The sequence below is a fragment of the Aquarana catesbeiana genome, linkage group LG12, assembly GCF_042186555.1.
Source record: "Aquarana catesbeiana isolate 2022-GZ linkage group LG12, ASM4218655v1, whole genome shotgun sequence".
Classification (NCBI taxonomy): Eukaryota; Metazoa; Chordata; class Amphibia; order Anura; family Ranidae; genus Aquarana; species Aquarana catesbeiana.
In genome coordinates, this window is record NC_133335.1 from 104022675 (window position 1) to 104046529 (window position 23855).

Sequence of the window (23855 nt, forward strand, 5' to 3'; positions counted from 1 at the left end):
ATATAAAATATGTTGGTGCGCTTATCAAACTATCCTCATCTGTTGGAGTGGTGCTTATATATAAAATCCTAAACCATAAATACACCCTGATATAATCAGTAAAGTGAATAAGTGCAAATGAATATTCAATCAATAAAGTGAATAAATGCAAAAAAAATGCATAAAAAAACATATACCCTGATATCACAATCAGTAAAGTGAATAAGTGCAAATAAATATAGCAATCGATAAAGTGAATAAATGCAAATAGATGCATCAAAAAACATATAAGGGAACATATCTCTAGATATATGTAGGTGGGAAAAAAAAAAAAGCAATAAATAGTGTCCGTTTTTGTGAAAACAGCTGAGGTCTGAATGTCCAATCACTTGCCTTTGATGAACTTCCTTGTATTTTAATTCTCACAGATCACAGTTGCATGATGAATTAAATTTGAAAGATGATGATTCACATAAACATAAAAGAAAAACCATCATTGTGCAGTGTTTTTAAATGCTACAAGACTGGGCAAACAATGTAATCCACTCACATATTTGCAGTAGCTGAATCGCTTTTGTTATGATGGTCAGACAGCTTCACCGCTCATACAGCTATCGCTGTGTTTGCCAAACACTATGCGAAGACGTCACTGACTCCTTCTCCCTACGCGTATCATCACATGTCACGTGACTTTCTCAAGGGAGGCGTTTAGCCTCAGACAAGAATGTAAGATTCTTATGGTCAGTAAGAATGAGAACCGGCTCAACCGGCTTACTATCACATTTTTTAATATATTATTTTTTCTTTAGCTGTGAGTGCACTTGTTCAATTTTTATTGGTCAGTATCTCACAGGTCAATTTATTTAGCGCAGCTTCACCTTTTTATATTTCTGTTTGGTATTGTATAACACCCTGAGTTGCAGCTTGGTTTTTTTAGTTAATAGTGCAGTTTTCTTTTTTATATTCTTGAAGGTCAATTGCGCAATCATACGACCGGTGTGGAGGCAAACTACCGGCTTGACCTTTGTCAAAGACATAGCTAAAATTGCGGTACTCCTCTGGCAGGGAGGAGAGTGAAGAGGTGCACAGGACCTTGGCTACCTTCTGGAAGCATGTCTTATTGCATTGTGACGACCAGGAGAGAACCTCAGCACGGAGCCAATCAAAAGAGGGGATGTGCCTCTGTAACCAAGGATAGCCAATAACCAGCGGAAACTTAGGTGAGGAAAGAACTTGGAATTGGATTATCTCATGGTGAAGAGCCCCTATGACCATGGACAACGGAACAGTCTCATGAGTCACATAGGCAGGCTGTAGAGGTCTCCTGTCAAGAGCCTCAATGGCAAGTGGAGTGTCATGCAGCTGCAGCGGAATGGAGTGCTTCGATACAAAGGCAGCATCAATGAACAGGCTTGCAGCCCCAGTGTCGATTTAGACCCTGTATCTCAATGATCGACTCAGCCCAAGAAAGGTTAACCAAAACCAGGGGCTTAATGTTCTGGATAACTGGGGACGAAACAATGCCACCTAAGGTCTGTACGTGACAGGACCTTTAAGGTTCAGGCGTTCCCTGAATAGGTAGGACAAAACTTCAAAAAGTGACCTGCCTGGCCACAATAAAGGCACAATCTCTCCCTCCTCCTAAAGGTTCTCTCATCCGCAGAGAGACGCGTGAAACACAAGTGCATGGGTTCACTTTCACTGACCAACTCGGTACCAGGAGGCATGGGAGGTGAGGGAGGCAAGGATGGGACTGCAAAGCTTGGAGACAAATGTACAGGAGGCTTCCGCAAGTGCTCCTTAAAAAAGAGTCTCTCTGAGTCTGGAGTCAATGAGGATGGCAAACGTGATCAACTTCTCCAGCTCAGTGGGTATATCTCAGGCTGCTATCTCATCCTTGATGGTATCCGAGAGACCATGAGAAAAAGCAGCCACGAGGGCCTCATTGTTCCAAGCAACCTCTGCTGCCAGAGTATGGAAATTAATAGCGTAATCGGCAACAGTTCTTGTACTCTGATGGACGTGAGGCACTTGGCAGCAGAAGCGGAGCGTGCGGGAATGTCAAATACCCTTTTTAAAAGAAGCCATGAACTCAGGGTAACTCAAAACAACAGGTTTTTGCGTCTCCCATAGAGGGTTTGTCCAGGCTAAGGCTCTCTCAGAAAGCAAAGATATCACAAAACCTACTTTGCTTCTGTCCGTGGGAAACGCCCGGGGCAGCATCTCAAAGTATATTTCAATCTGGTTTAGAAACCCTCTGCATTGGAATGGATTGTCCCCAAATCGCTGGGGAAGTGGAGCGGAACCAGACATACCTCTTATAGAGGTAGTATTTGAGGCGGGTGCCTGCACAGAGACTGAAGACAGTGGGAGATTCCAGGTGAGCAGTGTGACTGATCCATGCAGCAATCCTGCTCATCCAATTTTGGAAAAAATATTACCAACAAGTGGATTAACTGCATCTTCTGAATTCATGGCCTTCGCCTACTGTCAGAAACCATGAATCAGACTGAGACAGAAGTAGAGTTAAATCTCAGTTGTTTAATAATAATAATAAAAAATGGTAAACAGAGAAAACAGTCAAAACATAGCCAGAGTTCAGGAACCAGAACGGATAGTCAGACAAGCCAAAACATCAGGGAGCCTGAGAACAGCGTAGTAGAACAGCAAGCAGGACCTGGAGCCTGAAGGAATGTCAGCCAAGCAAGTCTGTAACAGGAACACAGGAGAGCATCTCAAGAGATGTGACCAAGGCGAAGGCAGAGATCATCTGGACGGCTTAAGTAGCAGAACAAATGAGCAGGATCATCAACAGGTGAGTCACTGTAGAGATAGGAGCTGGCAATTAGCCGACAGCTGAGCGGCCAGCTCAGAGAAGGAAGGGCTGGGCCCAGCCCTGACATGGACCCTCTATGAGCAGATGACAATAATCACATGATCCACATTGGAATAGGCCTGATCTCTCTAGCTGTTTCTTGGAAGATCTAGTATACTGACTCTGCACCAGATGGTCCCCGATTGATCCTGCCCGTCTAATGCTAATTTCTGAAAAGAAAGACTAGTAGTCTATCAAAGAGGAGGTCAGCCTCATACTTGAAAAATTCTTCCCTTGAGCAGTTCCTCCTCAAGCGCAAGTACTGACTGAATGGAATGCTCTTTACCAACAAGTGCGGGTGTGCACTCGAAGCATGCAGAATGGTGTTCCCTGCTGTAGGCTTACAGTACAGGAAGACAACATCCAGGAAGGCAATACTGCTCTCATTGAACTCCATAGTAAACTTAAGATTGTAATTGTTGGTATCCAGCATTAACATGAATTGCTGCAGGGCTTGAGTTGATCCTGCCCACACCATAATTACATTGTCAATATATCTACACCAACATAGTACATCAGAGAGAAGGTCAATGTGTTCATCACTGGAAAAAAGGTCACGCTCCCACCCCCCAAGGTACAGGTTGGCATATTATGGCACACAACAAGTGCCCATAGCCACTAGGGATGGGCGAACAGTTCGGCCCGAGCATAAATTCAGGGGCAAACTTTTTGTTCGGTTGTTCGGCCGTTTGTTCAGCCCCCCGAACCGACCACAATGCAGCACTGAACAGTGCAATGCAAGCCCTGATTGGCTGAAGCAATGAAAGCTTCAGGCAATCAGGGCACAGAGCACTGTAATAGTCATGATTGGACACTGTCATCATGACTTTATCCAATCATGGCCCATTTCCCGCCCCACAAAATAAAAGCATTCTTTCAATGGCAGCCATTTTCAGTGTGATTTCGGCATGCAGAGAGATTGAACAGTGCTCTGTTCAGTGCTATCAGTTAGTTAGTGTGCTATACTGTGCTATTTTGCTTACATTGTCAATGTAGAATATTAGTTTAATGTCAGTCTAGGGATAGTGTGAGTGTAGTGAGGAGGACCATAATTTAGCTTTGCATAGTGTGCAGCTAGAGTAGGGACAGCTCAGATAGTTTTACTGTAGTGTAGTGAGACCAGCGGAGGATCCAGGGGGGGCCAACAGGCCAATTGCCCCTTCCCCTGAAAATATCACACAGACTGACATGATTTGATTGTCACAGTCAATTGCAGGCTGCAGCGCTGCTCTGCCCGAGTCTCTCTCTCTGTCTCATCAGCCAATCAGCAGCGCAGAGAGAGACTCTAGTGTGTAATTACACGGCTCCTGGACTAGGAGGAGCCTGGAGGTGGGTGGAGCTGCGCCATTGGCTTGGCAACCCAGTACTCGTTTCTAGCCCCTGGGCTGCCTGGCGTCTAGCAACGAGTGACGTCATTGAGTCAGACTCAGAGCCGACATGACGGTGACAGGAGCTGCCTGGAGCGGAGCCTAGGGGAACAGTTGTTGCTGCAGTCTCAGACTGCAGTAGTGAGTAGTGGCAGTGGCACTGCATGGCAGAGCGCCAGCAATCTTCCTTCTAGGCGGCCGCCCCTGAGTGTGTTGGCCCCTCCCACCGGCAGCACCATCTCCCTCAATCTTGTCCACACTCCACACAGTCACTCACACTGACTGCAGGCCTCTGCCCCTGATAGCAGGAAAGTGACACAGCAAGTGACAATCGGCAACAAATGACAGGTACAAAATATTTTACAGTGCACCCATACAAGAATGACATTTCCTGCAGGGCTAGTTAAAAACACCTGAACATATTCAAAATATACGGGGGTTTGGTCACACTATATGGTCATATAGTGCTAAGCCCACTTACTGCGACAAAGTACCCCGAATTAGTGGGTCCTACTCTAGAAATAGAATCGAAGATCCTTTGTCTCAACCATGGGAGCTAAACTCCTCTATGTGGGAGAACTGAAGGGGATACATCCTATACACTGGTGGCCACTAAATAAGAGGTAATGAGGAGGAGGGGGGGTGCTCCAGCCCACTAGAGTATGACCCACTAATTCGGGGTACTTTGTCGCAGTAAGTGGGCTTAGCACTATATGACCATATAGTGTGACCAAACCCCCGTATTTTTTGAATATGTTCAGGTGTTTTTAACCATTTCAATACTGGCGTATAGTAATATGACGGCCACAGATGGGATCTCCCATCCTGGGTGGCCGTCATATGACGTCCTGGGCTTCCCGGCCATCTAGGGGGCACGCGCGTGCCCACCGCGTTGCTCGGGACCTGGTGCGCGTGCCCCGGTGGCCGCGATGTCCTCCGGGCACCCACGATTGCCCGTTAACCGAGCAGGACCGTGGATCTGTGTGTGTAAACACACAGATCCACGTCCTGTCAGTTGAGAGGAGACCGATCTGTGTTCCCAGTACAGATGAACACTGATCGGTCTCCTCCCCTTGTGAGTCCCAACTGTACAGTTAGAGTCACTCCCCTAGGAAACATTTAACCCCTCGTGTCCCCCTAGTGGTTAACCCCTTCCCTGCCTGTCACATTTATACAGTAATCAATGCAATTTTATAGCATTGATCGCTGTGTAAATGTGAATGGTCCCAAAAATGTGTCAAAAGTGTCCGATGTGTCCACCATAATGTCGCAGTCATGAAAAAAAAAAATCGCAGATCGCCGCTATTACTAGTAAAAAAAATAAATAACATTTTTTTTAAAATGCCATAAATCTATCCCGTATTTTGTAGACGCTATAACTTTTGCGCAAACCAATCAATATACGCTTATTGCGATTTTTTTTACCGAAAATATGTAGAAGAATACGTATTGGCCTAAACTGACGAAAAAATTATTATTTTTTTTTTTAAATTGGGATATTTATTATAGCAAAAAGTAAAAAATATTGTGTTTTTTTCAAAATTGTCGCTCTTCTTTTGTTTATAGCGCAAAAAATAAAAACCGCAGGGGTGATCAAATACCACCAAAAGAAAGCTCTATTTGTGGGGAAAAAAGGACGTCAATTTTGTTTGGGTACAACGTTGCACAACCGCGCAATTGTCGCTTAAAATGCGACAGCACTGAAAACTAAAAATTGGTCTGGGAAGGAAGGGGGTGAAAATGCCCTGTATTGAACCGGTTAACTAGCCCTGCAGGAAATGCCATTCTTGTATGTGTGCGCTGTAAAATATTTTGTATTGTTTGTAGGTCTTATAGCAGCACCATCTTGAATTTAAACGCGTTGTATGGTGTTCCCCCCCAAATATGTTCTTGTATATTGTAATAGGCCCTGACCAGGTCTTTTGGGCTGGAGAACCCCTCCCCCTCCTCATTAGCTCTTATTTAGTGGCCACCAGTGTATAGGATGTATCCCCTTCAGTTTTCCCACATGGAGGAGTTTAGCTCCCATGGTTGAGACAAAGGATCTTCGATTCTATTACTAGAGTAGGACCCACTAATTCGGGGTACTTTGTCGCAGTAAGTGGGCTTAGCACTATATGACCATATAGTGTGACCAAACCCCCGTATTTTTTGAATATGTTCAGGTGTTTTTAACTAGCCCTGCAGGAAATGTCATTCTTGAACGCGCTGTAAAATATTTTGTACTGTTTGTAGGTCTTATAGGAGCACCATCTTGGATTTAAACGCATTGTATGGTGTGCCCCCCAAATACGTTCTTGTATAACAAATGACAGGTGACGTGGCAAGTAACAATTCGCATCTGGTGGCAAGTGACACACTCAGGGCTCTAACCGGTTCTGTATTATGGTGAGTTGAGCTATTTCATTTGATATAACGATGTAATAATATAAATAATGTGCTTCAATCATCCTGACACCATAACAACCATGGTGCAGGGATGATTGAAGCGCTAACACCAGCGATTTCCCTGATAAATTGCCAGCAAAAAAAATATTTTCTGGCAGTGCCCCTCCCGAGACTAGACTCTGGATCTGCCCCTGAGTGAGACTGTGTCATTCATACATACATTAGTGTAGAGTGGGGACAGCTCATATAGTTTCAGTGTAGTGTAGTGAGATTCAGTAATCTTGACATTAGTGTATAGCTAGAGTAGGGACAGTTCAGATAGCGTCAGTGTAGTGACGGTTGAACACCGTCTATTTGATTGCGTTACTGCCAGTTTAACGCCATTTACTTCTGTGTGCGTTACTGCCAGTTAAGGCCATATCGTTTTGCGTGCGTTACTGCCAGTTTAACATCTTATAGTTCTGTGTGCATTACTGCCAGTTTAACGCCATATAGTTCTGTGTGCGTTACTGCCAGTTTAATGCCATATCGCTTTGTGTGCGTTACTGCCAGTTTAACGCCATATCGTTTTGCGTTTGTTACTGCCAGTTTGATGCCATATCGTTTTGCACGCGTTACTGCCAGTTTAACGTCTTATAGTTCTGTGTGCATTACTGCCAGTTTAACGATGGTATAGCAAAGGGTGTCCCAGGTCCTAGCAGCACATCCACCAGCAGCACACCACACACCACCAGTTGTAGACTGTATTTATCTGCCCCATCTGCTGCAGCGGAAAAAAAAATACAGTCCCTGCCACCCACATGCCCAGTGTCTGAATGAAAGCTTGTCAAATAGCAGGTTCCCAGTCGCTACTACTTTTCAAGTAAGGCTGTTCCATCTCTCTACCATCACGTGGAAGGGAATGTTCTGGCATCGTTGGGCAAGGCAGTCAGCCGTAAAATCCACCTTACTGCTGACACGTGGTCCAGCAAGCATGGGCAGGGATGATATATTTCATTCACAGCACACTGGGTAACACTGCTTGCAGCTCGAAAGGATGCAGGACAGGGCTCAGTGCTGAAGCTTGTTGTGCCCCCACGTCTCCATAGAGCTGATGGTGATGAGGTCAGACCTGTGAGCTCTACCCCCTCCTCCTCCTTGCCCTCCTTTGCAGAATTGTCCTATGAACATCAGTTAACTCCAAGCGTTCAAAGGGCTATTCCCACAGTCAGGCTAAAAGGTGCCATGCAGTGCTTCAGCTGGTGTGTTTAGGGGACAGGAACCACACTGGAGCAGAGATTCTTGGACAGGCCCAGAGGTGGATCGCACCACGCCAGCTGGAGCCCGGAATGGTAGTGTCCGATAATGGCTCAAACCTCCTGTCTGCCCTTAGACAGGGAAAGTTGACACGTGCCATGCCTGGCACATGTCCTCAATTTGGCGGTGCAGCGTACATACCCAGGGTTGCAAGATGTACTAAAACAGGCCAGAAGAGTCTGTAGCCATTTCATACACAGCCAGTGCTCGGTTGGCTGAAATTCAGCGGGAATTCCACCTGCCCGTAAACCTGATTTGTGACATGCCCACCAGGTGGAACTCAACTTGGGAATGCTGCAGTGGCTATACAGGAAGCAGAAGGCCATCAACTAGTATCTGTGCCAGTATGGCATGACGACAGGCTCAGGCTGCCTCAGCTTTTTTTCCCCACATCAATGGCTGAACATTAAGGATGCATGCACTGTATTGTCACCATTTGAGGATTCCACAAGGATGGTGAGCAGTGACAGTGCATGCATCAGTGACACAATTGCTGTTGTGTTCCTGCTGGAGCAGGCTGTGCGTGGCATTATGGACAGGGCACTGGAGGCAGAGCAGCAGGAGGAAGAGGAGGACTTCCTTTCCCCTCAAGGCCCACTTTATCCAGACACCATCATTCCTATGTCACAGAACACACTGTAGGAGAGAGGGGAGGAGGAGGATTCTGCCACTTTCATAGGCTTTTAAGAAGAGGAAGACATGCGTCAATCTGTAAGTAATGGCTTTCAACCCCAGGACCCTTGAGAGTAGTACGTGGCTGGGAGGAGGAAGTTCCAGATGCTGTCATCCTGAGTGATCCTGAGGAGTCTGCTTCTCACGCCTCGGAAAATTTGAGGCGCATGGGCAACCTCATGCTTCAAAGCCTGCAAAAGGACCCAAGAATACGTGTCATAAAGGAGAAGGATGATTACTGGTTGGCAACCCTCCTTGACCACCGTTATAAGGGGAAGGTCTCAGAACTCATCCCGTCCCCACAGAGAGTTAAGAAGATAAAATCTCTTGAGGACACGTTAAAGAGGATTTTATTGAACATTTTTCCTGACTCCAGTAGGTTACAGTGTGGTGAAAAATTCAAGTTAGACTTACCGGTAACTTGTTTTCCAAGAGTCTTTCAGGACAGCACATGAGAGAGAGGCTCCACCCACTAGTAAACAGGAAACACAAACTCCACCACATTTTAAAAGGAGGCTCCTCTCCACAGGTCGTCAGTTGTAGTAGAGTATCTCCGGCCCAAGCTGGAACACATAAGCATAATACGGTTAATTCACAGCATATATATATATATATATATATATATATATATATATATATATATATATATATATATATACACACACACACACACACACACACACACACACACACACACACACACTTCCATATACGTATAAATATGTATATATAAACATGAAGGGCGGGTAGTTTGCTGTCCTGAAAGACTCTTGGAAAACAAGTTACCGGTAAGTCTAACTTGAATTTTCCCTTATCGTCTTTCAGGACAGCACATGAGAGGATAATCGAGACTTACCAACTAGGGAGGGACAACAGCCTGCAGGACCTTTCTGCCAAATGCCTGATCACCGGCTGACAGAAGATCCAATCTGTAGTGACGGACAAACGTAAGATAACTTGACCACGTAGCCGCCTTACAAATTTGGTCTGGGGTGGCACCAGCTTTTTCTGCACATGTAGTGGCTAGAGCTCTGGTAGAATGTGCTCGTACTCCCTGAGGAGGAGACAACCCCGACTGGACATAAGCTTCTGAAATAGCCATTCTTAACCATCTGGCAATTGATCCCTTTGAAGCCTTCCTTCCTTTTCTGTTGCCGGAAAACAGAACAAATAAAGAGTCCGAAGACCTGAAGTCCCTTGTTTTCTCTAAGTAATGTAATAAAGTTCTTCTTACATCTAACTTATGAAATAATTCTTCCTTACTTCCTGAAGGATCTGAACAAAAAGTTGGCAGGATGATTTCCTGCGACCTATTATGGACTGATGCCACTTTTGGTAAAAACGCAGGATCTGTTCTAAGCACAATCCTGTCTGGGTAAATTGACATAAAGGGCTCTTTAACTGAAAGAGCATGAAGTTCTCCAATTCTTCTCGCAGTCGTAACTGCAACTAAAAATATCGTCTTTAGAGTTAAATTCTTTAACGAGATTGACTGTAATGGTTCAAAAGGATCTTTTGTGAGTACTTGTAAGACCACTCTCAAGTCCCATTTTGGAAAGTGTCTATTGGGAACTGGTCTGGATCTAGTAAGTGACCTAAAGAATCTCGTGACCAACGGAACTGAGGAAATAGGTTGATCCAGGTATACTCCTAGGGCAGCCACTTGTACTTTAAGAGTGCTAATTGCCAGCCCCTTGTCCACACCCTTCTGCAGAAATTCCAGAACCGACACAATGTCTTCTAAATTTCGGTTTGCCGAGCGACACCAGGAGTTGTAGACTTTCCAAACCTTAGCGTAGATATCTCTAGTCACCTTCTTTCTACTAGTCAGTAAAGTAGATACTAGAGGCTCTGACAAACCCTTGTTTTTTAACAGCTGTTCCTCAGATACCAAGCAGTGATACTTAGTCTTGCTATATCCGGATGATACACTGGACCTTGAAGTAGTAAGTCCTGTCTGAGGGGAAGCTGCCAGAATGGTTTGACTGACATTAGTAGAATGGAGGAAAACCAGGCCCTTTTTGGCCAGTACGGGGTGATCAAGATTACCGACACCTTCTCCTTCTGCATCTTCCTCAATACTAAAGGAATTAGCTGAAAAGGGGGGAAGGCATAACCCAGCTGGAAATTCCAAGGATGTGCCAGGGCATCTATCCCCATCGGTCCGTTGTCTCGGTGCAGGGAGAAGAACTGAGGGAGCTGAGAATTTTCTCTTGATGCGAATAGATCCACCTGCGGGCATCCCCACTTCTGGGTTATTAGAGTGAATATTTCTGGATTCAAACTCCACTCTGCCTCCTGAATCCTTTGTCTGCTCAAGAAATCTGCTACTCCATTTAGCGTGCCCTTGAGATGTACTGCTGACAGGGAAAGTAGATGACTCTCTGCCCATCCTAGGATCTCTGAAGATAGCAATAGAAGAGTCCCGCTCCTTGTGCCCCCTTGTTTGTTCAGGTATGCCACCGTGGTGGCGTTGTCTGACAATATCTGCACATGGGACCCCCGAAGGTTTGGAGAGAAGGCAACCAAGGCTAAAGCGACTGCCTTTAACTCCCTCCAATTTGATGACCTTCCTGCTTCCACTGGGGACCAAACTCCCTGAGCTATGTCTTGACCCCAGTGTGCTCCCCATCCCCAACTGCTGGCATCTGTCGTTATCCTTCTCTCTGTTGGGAAGGACCAGAGTAAACCCCTTGACAGCACTGCCTGATTTCTCCACCACCAAAGGGTCCTTTTTACCCTGGTGGGAAGCCGTACCTTTGAGTCTAAAGCTTCTGGACTGCGATCCCAGATCTTTAAGAGAAAACTCTGAAGGGGTCTGAAATGGAGTCTGGCCCATTGAATGGCCGGCATGATTGAGGTCAAGGTTCCTAGTACTGACATAATCCTTCTGACTGATACCTCCAGGTTCGTCTGAAGGCTGGATACTGCCTGCAATACCTTCACTTTCTTCTCTTCTGGAAGAAAGATCTTTTGATCCACTGAGTCTATCAGATACCCCAGAAATTGGACTCTTTGTGCTGGATTGAAATTTGATTTTTGGATGTTTATAATCCAACCTAAGGCCTCCAGATGACTGCGAGCCTTGATCAGATCCTCCTGTAACCTTTCTCTGGAAGGGGCAAAGAAAAGGAGGTCGTCCAGGTAAGGGATAACCGCAATCCCTTGTAGCCGGAGGGGAGCTAGGGCTTCCGCCATAATTTTGGTAAATATTCGAGGGGAGGAAGATAGACCAAACGGGAGGGCCCTGAATTGAAGGTGCAGAACCTCCCTCCCCATATTTACTGCCAGCCTCAGATATCTCTGGGACTGAACAGCTATAGGTACATGCAGGTACGCATCCCTTAAGTCGATTGATGCCATAAAGCATCCTCTGACTAAGAGATTTCTTACCGAAAAGATGGAGTCCATGCGGAATCGCCTGTATTGGACTGACCTGTTTAACGGTTTTAAATTGAGGATGAGCCGAAAGCTTCCTGATGGTTTCTTTATCAGAAAAATATGGGAGTAGAACCCTTGGCAATCTTCCTCCGGAGGCACCTGAACCACAACACCCTGTTTTATCAGATCCCCTAACAGGTTCTTCATGGCTAGGGCTTTTCTTGTGTCTTTTGGCAGATTTGTTACGCAGTACCTCTCTGGAGGAAGGTTCAACAGCTCTATCCTGTAACCCTGGGCTATTAAATCCAAAACAAAAGGGTTTTTTGTTATGTTTGCCCATAGAGGAAGGAATTTTTGAAGCCTTCCTCCCACAGGCACCACCAAGTCATTGTGTTTTATTGGCCTGCGTAGGAGGATTGAAAAGGACATTCCCTTTGCCTTTTCCTCTCTGCGCCGCCCAATTCCTTCTTTTTTCTTGGGGCCTGTTACTCTTTTCCTGATTTTTTTGAGGTCGAAAAAAACCACCTAACTGGCTGCTTTTTCTTTTTAACAAGAAAGGATTTCTTCTTATCAGCTATTCTATCCAAAATAGATTCTAGATCGGGACCAAAAAGCTGATCTCCCAAAAATGGCACTCCGCATAACTTATTTTTGGAAGCTGCGTCCCCAGGCCATGTCTTTAACCATAACGCTCTCCTGGCTGCAATGGTCAGGGCCCCTGACCTAGCTGACATTCTTATAGAATCTGCAGAGGCGTCAGAAATATATGCTACAGCTGCTATAAGGGTTGGGAAGGAATCTAGAATCTCCTGTTTGGGTGAATCAGCTATAATATGTGCTTTTAGCTGATTCAGCCAGAACTCCATATTTCTGGAGACACAGGTCATAGCCATAGCAGGCTTGAGATTCCCTACAATGGACTGCCAGGCTTTTTTAAGCTGTTGGTCTGCCTTCTTATCCATAGGATCCTTCAAAAATACCCATGTCCTCGAATGCCAGATCTGTTGATCTAGATACTTGGGAAAAAGCTGCATCCAACTTCGGGACTTTATTCCAAAGTGACTCAGGATTATCATTAAATGGAAAACGCCTCTTGTGAGCTCTTGGGAAAAAGGGTTTTCTCTCTGGGTCAGCCCATTATTTCTTAATGGTCTTCGAGATTACCGAATGTACAGGGAAAGTGCGACCTGTTGCTTCACCAAGCCCTTCATACATTCTATCGTGCAGCGATAATTCTCTTTTTTCTTCCTCCATTCCCAATGTTGCATAAATTGCTTTCAACAGACTGTCTACTTGTTCCAAGGACAGTTTGTATCTAGAAGGTGCATCTGCCTCTTCCTCTTCCTCCTCCTCCTCTTCTCCAGAGTATGAGGGGGAATGCCCCTTTTTGGTAGTCGGGCCAGCCTCAGCCTCTACCGTTGGGGTTAAGTGTGAGTCCTGAGAGGGGTCTGAGGTAGTTGCCTGACTTAATGCTGGTGTTACAAGAGAAGAGCGAAAAGCCTGTATAGTAGCATCTAGCTCTTTCTTAACTGATGCGATTATGTCGCTGCACGCAGAAGAAGCCTCTTCCTTGACTAAGGAGTCAATGCAAATTTGGCATAAAGTCTTCTTCCAACCCTCCAGTAACTTTGCTTTACATGAGGGGCATCTCTTTTTAATGGCTGGTTCAGATCTCTTAGCCTGCCAGAAAAAAATGGCAAAAGAGAAAAAACACCAGCATTCATTAAGCCAAAGCTTCCTCCTAATGGACTCACCACAGGTGCACAGGAGGAACAAAAGTTAACCCCATGTGCCCAGACAGGCCCCAGCCACCAAGGGGGAAAAAAACATTTGTGAGAGGGGCACCAAAGTAACCAGGATATTCACTATAGCCTCTTACCTGGGCCTTGCTGGTGCCTGTGCCTGTCCCACATGCAGCTGCCACAGAATCCATAGTGGTGCTGCACCGATCGGTGGCTCTTACGAACGTCGGTTCCGGAGTAAAAAAAACGCCGTTGCGCCCGACCGGAACCGGAATATAGGCACCAGGACCGCTCCTCCCCTCTTCCTCTGCGCCACTTCCAATCGGAAATGATGCACCCGTTCCTAGTGCCTTCCCCTCGTCAGATACCTCACTTCCGACCGGTCGAGTCTGTACTCTTCCAAGATGGCGGCGGCCAGTAACGCCGACACGCGGTTTCAAAAAAGCCCGCGAACGGCTGCCGCTGCCTAAGGAGAGGCTCCAGGAATGGTCCAGCTCATCATGAGCAAAGAAAGAGGAAAAAGGAGCCCACTTACCAGCAACCCTGTGGCGCGGTGTGGGAGGATCGGACTCTCTGGAGGAAAAAGATAGGTATGGTGGGGTAGGCAGCCTGGCCTCTCAGGATAGCACCATAAGAGACCCTGGCTCCTACTAGGTGTTCCCTTGCCGGAGGAAACACAAAAACTGACGAGCTGTGGAGAGGAGCCTCCTTTTAAAATGTGGTGGGGTTTGTGTTTCCTGTTTCCTAGTGGGTGGAGCCTCTCTCTCATGTGCTGTCCTGAAAGACGATAAGGGAAAATGTTGTTTTGATTCTTCTGTTGGTCAAGAGCGTTGGAGAAGGCGTCCGCTTAAGTGAGGCATTTCGGAATTTTTTTAGTCCTCGCCACCCGGGGCTGTCAGCTTACCTCGGGGTCAAAACAGAGATGGAGAGCTTTCCAGCTGATGATCCACTGACTTACTAAGTCATGAGAATAGACCACTGCCAGAACTTGCCCAGTATGCTATTGAGCTGTTGGGCTGCCCTGCATCCAGCGTGCTTTCAGAACGGAAATTCAGTGCTGCAGGAGGTTTTGTTACTGACCATAGAACGCATCTGTCCACAGACTCCGTGGACCGTTTGACTTTTATAAAAATGAATCAGTCCTGGATTACCAGCTATGAAGCCCCTGATGTTGAACCTGGATTACCAGCTATGAAGCCTCTGATGCCGATATCACTGATTAAGTCTTTTTGGAATGTGGAATTCTGCAGGACTTCGAGGCTGCCTAGCTTTGAGGGTGTTCAATCATTTCATCTGGAAGAATGTTTTTGGTATAGGTTTCATGGGCACAACACCCAAAGACCAATTTTTTCTACACCTGTTTGACAGGTGCATATCATTGCAATTTTTTACAGCAAGGCCAATTCTTGCTGTCATCAAGAGTACCTCTAAAGGGTTATGGTGGGAAGACGCCCCCCGACACCCAAAGACCAATTTTTCTGCACCTGTTTGACAGGTGCATATCATTGCAATTTTTTACAGCAAGGCCAATTCTTGCTTTCATCAAGATTACCTCTATAGGGTTACTGTGGGAAGGCGCCACTGACACCCAAAGACCAATTTTTACGCACCTGTTATGCCCTGTACACACGGCTGGACATTGATCGGACATTCTGACAACAAAATCCATGGATTTTTTCCGACGGATGTTGGCTCAAACTTGTCTTGCATACACAAGGTCACACAAAGTTGTCGGAAAATCCGATCGTTCTGAACGCGGTGACGTAAAACACGTACGTCGGTACTATAAACGGGGCAGTAGCCAATAGCTTTCGTCTCTTAATTTATTCTGAGCACGCGTGGCACTTTGTGCGTCATTTTTGTGTACACACGGTCGGAATTTCCGACAACAAGGTCCTAGCACACATTTTCCATCGGAAAATCCGACCGTGTGTACAGGGCATTACTTCCATCCAAAGTCAAAGTGACACCAGAATGTATCCAAAAAATCTCTAATCTTGTTCCCAGTGCACTACATTGTGGCCTCATCATACACACTGGCTCCCCAGTTGTTGCTGAGCAAAATAAAAGCAGCTTGCAGGGAAAATGTCATTTTTTTGGCTTTATAAATGCAATTATTGCTGCAGCAGATTCTAGAAATGGTACAGATCTGCAACTTTACAAGCAGACTAAGGGGATCCCCCAGGCACTATATTAGAAGGAATTGTTCATTTTTTTGCTTTCACTTTAAAATTAAAAAAAATCACTGCTCATTTAAAAATTACATTTTTTTTTTATTGATACATGTCCCCCAGGGCAGGACCCCTATAACCATTGTATGCCCAATTACTTGCATATAAGCCTTCAAAATGGGCACTTTTGATTATTGACGTTCGGGTCCCATTGACTTTAACCACTTCAGCCCCGGAAGAACTTACCCCCTTCCTGACCAGAGCGTTTTTTTTTGCGATTCGGCACTGCGTCGCTGTAACTGACATTTGCACGGTCGTGTGACGCTGTACCCAAACAAAATTGACATCCTTATTTTCCAACAAATAGAGCTTTCTTTTGGTGGTATGTGATCGCCTCTGCGGTTTTTATTTTTTATGCTATAAACAAAAAATGACCAAGAATTTTGAAAAAACACAATATTTTGTACTTTTTGCTATAATAAATATCCCCATTTTTTTTTTTTAAAAAAGCAAATTTTTCTCAGTTTAGGCCGATATATATTCCTCTACATATTTTTGATAAAAATATAAGCGTATATTGATTGGTTTGCGAAGTTATAGCAAGTCTACAAAATAGGGGATAGATTTATAGCATTTTTATTATTATTATTTTTTTTTTACTAGTAATGGCGGCAATCTGCGATTTTTATCATGACTGCGACATTATGGCGGACATATCGGACAATTTTGACATATTTTTGGAACCATTGGCGATCAGAAATGCATTGATTACTGTAAAAATGTCACTGGCAGTGAAGGGGTTAACACTAGGGGGCGGTGAAGGGGTTAACTGTGTTCCCTGGGAGGTGATTCTAAGTGAAGGGCAAGGGGACTAACTAGAGGAAGTGATGGATCGTGGTTCCTAGCTAATAGGAACACACGATCTGTCACTCCTGCCAGAACAGAACAGGGAAGTGTGTGTTTACACACACTCCTCCCTGTTCTGTGTCTCCTGGTCACGATCGCTCATGGCCGGCGGTCATCGCGACCGTCGGCCACGAGCATCGGCACCCCCCGCTGTGTAGCGGGAGCGCGCGCCTGCTATCCGGGCCCCGCGAGCCGACATATAGCTACGTGGTTTCGCGCAGGGGAGCCAACCTGCCACAGTACAACTGCGACGGCTGGTCCGGAAGCGGTTAATGGGGTTCATTATTCGGGTCCGGACTTTTGCGGTGTTAGAAAGTTCTGGTGCGAACCAAACAGGGGTCCATTCGGCCCATCCCTAATAGCCACACCCTGTACCTGGAGGAAGTGGGAACCATCAAAGGAAAATAATTTTTTTGTAAGGATATAAAAGATAAAAGTTGCATAATGAATTTGTTGTCTATGAGATGTGGGACCTCTTTCATTGAGGAATCTAGATATTACCACGTTGGGAGGGATAGACGAGGTGTTTTATATAAGAAGGTAATGCAACTACGTGAGGGCAAAAGTATTCATCTACAAATCTCCTTGCTCGTTCGGGTTTGGATCCCATCCCCGAAATTATTGGTCGTCCCGGGGGACTGGTAAGGTTTTTATGTGTTTTTGGGAGAGCATAGACTGTTGGAACCCTGGGGAGTGGAACGTGTATACTTCAAAAATGTACTCTTGATTGAACTTGGTTATAAAATCCTCAGATATAGATTTATACCATGATCTGTTTTTAGAATGTCCAAGCATATATTTCTATACTGTAATTCGCTCATAATTACCACATTCCCACCCTTGTCTGAGGGCTTAATGACTATTTCAGGGTTATTACTGAGATTGTCCAATGCAACCTTCTAAGAAGGACAGCTGGTTGGAAGCTAAACAGTGGGGACCTTGAGTGGAAAGTGAATAAGTCTTGCTTTTTGACTGCTGGGTTGCATTTTTAGGTTCTTTTTGGGGCTTTTCCTTGTAGTTTTTTAACACCTTTTTCTGACACTTTTTAAACAGCTTTTTTTTTTCTTCTTTGCTTCCTTCAGCCTACTAATTAAGGGGAGTGGTTAATTGGTCACAGGTGCTTTAGGCCTATATAACCTTGTGCAGAACTCATTGTGAGCCTGCTCATCTTTGAGACTGCTGGAACTCTGTCCAAATGGAACTAGTCTAAGTGGTGAGTTAAAAAACAGAGTTAGTGGAACTGGAGTAAGTGGTGAGTTAAAATCCAAAGTTAGTGGAACTGGACTAAGTGGTGAGTTAAAAACCAGAGTTGAAAACAGGAGGTTATAACAGGGGTCATAGTACCTGTGTAGTGTGAGTACCTGAGTGTTGTCTGAGTAGTGTGTGTGGATCGTTAGTACTTGTGTATTGTGTACTGTGTATTGCGAGTGCACATAATTCTGCAGTGCACATAGGTCTGCGAGCGGTTTGCGAGTGCACGTAGGTCTGCAAGTGCACGTAGGTCTGCGAGTGGTCTGCAAGTGCATGTAGTTCTGCGAGTGCACGTAGGTCTGCGAGTGCATGTAGTTCTGTGAGTGCATGTAGGTCTGCGAGTGCATGTAGGTCTGCGAGTACCTGTGTATTGTCTTGTTGAGTACCTGTGTATTGTCTTGTTGAGTATTAGTGTCAGGAAGCTAGTTGTTAGGTAATTTGGACAGGGTATAATCCCCAATCCTCATTACATTTTATAGGTACGATGCCCAGCAAGTGTGGAAAGGCGACTCGTTCTACATCTTGCGGCATGTATGCGTTCCTTGATCATCCGATCGAGGGTGAATACTGCTGTGCAAAATGAAAGCGCATTGTTTCCCTGGAAGCCCAGGTTCTGAATCTGGGGAAGCAATTGTCTGCACTGAGAAGTCCCTCCATACTAAAGGAGAGCCAGAGGCAGATGGAGTGTCCTTCAGAACGATTTTAGAGACTTAGGAGCTACATTGAGGAAAAGGACCTCCAAGGTAGTATTCTCAGGAATACTACCGGTACATCGAGCCACACCAGCAAGTGGCTGAAGAGCTGGTGTAGTAAGGAGGGGTTGGGGTTCCTGGAGGACTGGGCTGACTTCTCAGTCGAAAACTGGTACTATAGAAGGGATGGACTGCACCTAAATGAGGAGAGTGCAGATCAACTGGGAATGAAGATGGCCAAAAAGTTAGAGGGGTTTTTAAACTAGGCAATGGGGGAGCAGGGTCCAGAGGTAGAGATAGTCAGCGTGGAACATATTCCAGAGGGTAATATTGGGGGCATTAGTGGTAGGTTGACAAAAGCACATAAACCCAAGATAAACCTAAGCACCCTCTGAAGGAGTGCGATTCCTCTAGCGGGACTTTTTTCACGGGGTTACCTCTAATAAAGTAGAAAGTAGTAGAAGTTTATAGTTTTTGTATAAAAGTATTGTAGTTTATTAATTTAGCATCTAAAAATCATTACACATGACCTAACCATATATACAATAAAATGGATGCATGTAAATGGGAAAAAGTAATTCTACAAATAAATGACCAAATGCAATGATACAGGTAGTAAAGAACCAATGATCATAGAAACCGACGTTTCGAGGTAAGCAAAAGGGGTTGACCTCTTCTTCAGGGGTAACGACAATTGGTCAAAATGGATATTTCATCTAGAAAATTAATAAAAAGCAGAGCAAACAAATGGATGAATATCTCAGGCATTCACAGCAGGAGGCAGTAGAGAGCATCTAGTTTACATTATAAAGGTCAATAGACATTAACATATGTTACATCTTTAGTAAGTTCCAGGCATATACATGCAGAGATTTCATACTGACCCCTTAAGATTCATATAAACACTCCCAGGGACATTATCAGCATCCAATGCGAATCAAGAATTTACCGCCCGTCAAGGCCACACAGGGATCACAGAACCGAGGCTCAAGAAGATAGGGAAGATACCAGGTGAATCACAGGAAAAAGAACCAGGGTGGACTGAGGTTGCTTCACAAAGGATATCCCCAATATAAGAACAGACACAGTCCTCCCCTCACTGCGAAGGCTTGAGACAGCCTGTTTGATGGAGTTAGAGGGTGGGGGGGTACAATCCTGCTGCAATGAAAATATTTCAATGAGAGTCTTAAAAAGAGAGCCTAGTATAAATACAATACTATTCTCAGAATTGTAAGGAGTATTGGGGTTAGCAGATTCACCCAAGATTGTAAATATAGAACATATATAACACGTACCTAAAAACTGAGGTTAAAAGGAACCAGATCATGGGTTCCAATTTCAGCAGCAGAAAGTATTTGAATAATACCCCAGAATCAAAATGGGCAGGAGTCCAAGGAAATATGCAGGTTCCCTGGTTGGGTGTGAGTATGCATAAGTCTGCAGATTATAAAACACATCAGGAAATATTATAGGTAAGTAAACGGTTAACCGTCTGTAAAATTTCCAAACATCCCAACCAGAGGGGGTCCATGCATTTTACCTGCCTGTCTCAGCTTCCTCCAAGCACATCTGTGTGGTGTCAGTAGCAGCTGATTAATGCAGTGGTGGAGGAGTTTAAATGTGTGTTTAATTGCAGTGGGTGGGGATGTCCAATCAGCAGCCTGATTGGCTGAACCATGAGTATGGGGCGGTCACAAGTTTTTTTTTTTTTTTTTTTCTTTTAAGGAGGACGTGAGATGTCTGTCTAGGATATCCCCCGGGCAAAAAAAAAAAAAAAACTTGTGAACTTGTTCAGCCAATCAGGCTGCTGATTGGACATCCCCACCCACTGCAATTAAACACACATTTAAACTCCTCCAGCACTGCATTAATCAGCTGCTACTGACACCACACAGACGTGCTTGGAGGAAGCTGAGACAGGCAGGTAAATGCATGGACCCCCTCTGGTTGGGATGTTTGGAAATTTTACAGACGGTTAACCGTTTACTTACCTATAATATTTCCCTGATGTGTTTTATAATCTGCAGACTTATGCGTACTTACACCCAACCAGGGAACCTGCATATTTCCTTGGACTTCTGCCCATTTTGATTCTGGGGTATTATTCAAATACTTCCTGCTGCTGAAATTGGGACCCATGATCTGGTTCCTTTTATCCTCAGTTTTTAGGTACGTGTTATATATGTTCTATATGTAAAATCTGGGGTGAATCTGCTAACCCCAATACTCCTTACAATTCTGAGAATAGTATTGTATTTATACTAGGCTCTCTTTTTAAGACTCTCATTGAAATATTTTCATTGCAGCAGGATTGTACCCCCCACCCTCTAACTCCATCAAACAGGCTGTCTCAAGCCTTCGCAGTGAGGGGAGGACTGTGTCTGTTCTTATATTGGGGATATCCTTTGTGAAGCAACCTCAGTCCACCCTGGTTCTTTTTCCTGTGATTCACCTGGTATCTTCCCTATCTTCTTGAGCCTCGGTTCTGTGATCCCTGTGTGGCCTTGACGGGCGGCAAATTCTTGATTCGCATTGGATGCTGATAATGTCCCTGGGAGTGTTTATATGAATCTTAAGGGGTCAGTATGAAATCTCTGCATGTATATGCCTGGAACCTACTAAAGATGTAACATATGTTAATGTCTATTGACCTTTATAATGTAAACTAGATGCTCTCTACTGCCTCCTGCTGTGAATGCCTGAGATATTCATCCATTTATGTTTGCTCTGCTTTTTGTTAATTTTCTAGATGAAATATCCATTTTGACCAATTGTCGTTACCCCTGAAGAAGAGGTCAACCCCTTTTGCTTACCTCGAAACGTTGGTTTCTATGATCATTGGTTCTTTACTACCTGTATCATTGCATTTGGTCATTTATTTGTAGAATTACTTTTTCCCATTTACATGCATCCATTTTATTGTATATATGGTTAGGTCATGTGTAATGATTTTTAGATGCTAAATTAATAAACTACAATACTGTTATACAAAAACTATAAACTTCTACTACTTTCTACTTTATTAGAGGTAACCCCGTGAAAAAAGTCCCGCTAGAGGAATCGCACTCCTTCAGGGGGTGCTTAGGTTTGGCAAAAATTGGGATGGGGGCTTACCTCTAGAAAAATATACAGTGCCTACTGGGATGACACCTCCCTCCTTTATAAACCCAAGATAAGTATAGTAGCAAGTCCTAGTTACAATCTCGGAACACCCAATAAGAGGATAATTTGCAACCAGTATAAACTACGTGGCATGTTCACCAATGCCAGGAGCCTGGCGGACAAGATGGGTGAACTAGAGATATTGTTGTACGAGGAGGATTTGGATTTTGTGGGAATTTCAGAGACCTGGTTTAACAGCTCTCATGATTGGCTGGCAAACATTCAAGGGTATACCCTTTATCGCAAGGATAGAGAGGGTAAAATAGGGGGAGGGGTATGCCTATATATCAAGAATAATGTACAAGTGAATGTAAGAGATGACATCACTAAGGGAGCTAGGGAGGAGGTGGAATCCTTATGGGTGGAGCTCCAAAGGGATGAAGCTAAGGGGAGAATAATACTGGGCGTATGCTATAGGCCCCCTAACCTCAAGGAGAAAGGGGAGACAGATCTCCTATCACAATTTGGATAAGCAGCAAGGATGGGAAGTGTTATCATAATGGTGGATTTTAACTATCCAGACATAGACTGGGAGGAGGGAACCGCACATTCATCTAAGGCTCGCCAGCTCCTAAATGTCTTGCAGGACAATTTTATGGGTCAGATGGTAGACGCACCAACTAGAAATAAAGCGTTACTGGATCTACTGGTCACCAACAATACAGACCCGGTCACGGATGTGGAATTACGGGGCAATTTAGGTAACAGTGATCACAGGTCAATTGGCTTCAGTATAAATCACACAAATAGGAAACATAAGGAGAATACGAAGACACTGAAGTTCAAAAGAGCCAACTTCCCTAAACTACGAGCCTTGCTAGAAGGCATAAACTGGGATAAATTCTTAGGAACAAAGAACACGGAGGAGAGATGGATTTGCTTTAAGAGCATATTAAATAAATTTGGATAATAAATTTAAAAGAGCGATCAAACGTCCTGGATGGCTTAACTCCAATGTAAAAATGCATATAAAAACAAAGGAGAAAGCCTTCAAAAAATACAGGGTTGAGGGATCATCATTAGCATTCAGACGTTATAAAAAATGCAACAAGAAATGTAAGGGTGCAATAAGGACAGCTAAGATAGAACATGAAAGACACATAGCGGAGGAGAGCAAAACAAATCCCAAGAAATTCTTTAAGTATGTAAACAGTCAAAAAGGGAGGACAGACCATATTGGCCCATAAAGATTGAGGAAGGACATCTGGTTACAAAGGATGGGGAGATGGCGAAGGTATTGAATTTATTCTTCTCCTCAGTCTTCACGAGTGAATCGGGGGCTTCAGTAACCAAAACTGCAGTGTTAATCCTCATGACACATCACAGGAAGCACCTCCATGGTTAACAGAGGACAGAATTCAAATTAGACTTGAGAAACTTAACATTAATAAATCACCGGGACCAGATGGCTTGCACCCGAGGGTACTTAGGGAACTCAGTCAAGTAATTGTCAGACCATTGTTCCTAATTTTTACTGACAGTCTACTGACCAGAATGGTACCAGCTGATTGGAGAAAAGCCAATGTAGCACCAATATTTAAAAAGGGCCCAAAATACATCCCTGGGAATTACAGACCAGTTAGTCTAACATCAATAGTATGTAAACTCTTGGAGGGGATGATAAGGGACTATATACAAGTAATCAGCATGGATTCATGAAGAATCGTTCTTGCCAAACCAATCTATTAACCTTCTATGAGGAGGTGAGTTGCCATCTAGATAAAGGAAGGCCCATAGACGTGGTGTATTTAGATTTTGCAAAAGCATTTGACACAGTTCCCCATAAACGTTTACTGTACAAAATAAGGTCCATTGGCATGGACCATAGGGTGAGAACATGGATTGAAAACTGGCTACAAGGGCGAGTTCATAGGGTGGTGATAAATGGGGAGTACTCGGAATGGTCAGGGGTGGGAAGTGGGTTCCCCCAGGGTTCTGTGCTGGGACCAATCCTATTTAATTTGTTCATAAAC

At 44.5% G+C, this 23855-nt stretch overlaps 1 long non-coding RNA gene across 1 annotated transcript; it reads left to right on the top strand.

The window, feature by feature from the left end:
• The first annotated feature begins 20533 nt into the window (after positions 1-20533).
• Positions 20534-21647, top strand: LOC141113917 (uncharacterized). The gene is made up of 4 exons (XR_012236833.1): positions 20534-20644; positions 20748-20889; positions 21027-21299; positions 21470-21647. It is a non-coding gene; the product is annotated as an uncharacterized lncRNA (long non-coding RNA).
• The last annotated feature ends 2208 nt before the right edge of the window (positions 21648-23855 follow it).